The sequence below is a fragment of the Lipotes vexillifer genome, unplaced genomic scaffold (assembly GCF_000442215.2).
Source record: "Lipotes vexillifer unplaced genomic scaffold, Lipotes_vexillifer_v1.1 scaffold284, whole genome shotgun sequence".
NCBI classification, from domain to species: domain Eukaryota; kingdom Metazoa; phylum Chordata; class Mammalia; order Artiodactyla; family Lipotidae; genus Lipotes; species Lipotes vexillifer.
This window is the reverse complement of record NW_006798931.1, coordinates 52912-53800: the sequence shown is the minus strand read 5'-3', so window position 1 is coordinate 53800 and position 889 is coordinate 52912.

Below are 889 nucleotides of genomic sequence, written 5' to 3'. Positions count from 1 at the left end.
GGGAAAGAGATTGTCAGATTCATAGAACAAAATGAAGCTCCTTGAGGACAGAGAACTATTTTACCTGCATATTCCCCAGCCAGTTATAGATACTAGATTAATATGCATGAGTAATTGAATGAACCTGAAAAGTTTCTTCCCATTTCTCCACCTTTCTTATTTATTCTTTACAATTTAACTAAAAGTTGGCCTCTTCCTGAAGTTATTTTCTATCTACTGCAAACTATATAAAGTTCTCTTACTTTTTCTTACCTATTTTTATACTAATAACCAGTGACATAAGTTGCTGCACTTTCTTGTGTCTAATTACTTCATGTGTGTTATTTTTTTTCTTCTCAACCAGCTCACAGGGTCCTTCAAGGTAGAAGTCTCTTCTTATCCTCAGTAATTATCTCCTTATGTCTAACATGGTGCCGGGCTCATTAGATCACTGCTTGTCTGTTGCTAATACCTAAGGGACTCAATTCAATACTAATTCAACAATGTTATGCCCACACAGAAGCAATATTTAATATATATGAAAGGTATCTTGATTCATTTTCAAATATGGAGGATGGTAGAAGAATATGTTTGTATATTTTGGATGTGGTTTCACTTACCTAACTTCCATCAACTGTTTAAATTTACCTCATATAACCCCTGAGGTTCCATGTAACAGTGTAACACTTAATAAGTGAAATAGAAGCCTGGTGAGTCAAATAAAAATAATAGCTTCGGGCTTCCCTGGTGGCGCAGTGGTTGAGAGTACGTCTGCAGATGCAGGGCACACAGGTTCATGCCCCGGTGCGGGAAAATCCCACATGCGGCAGAGCGGCTGGGCCCGTGAGCCATGGCCGCTTAGCCTGCGCATCCGGAGCCTGTGCTCCGCAACGGGAGAGGCCACAACAGT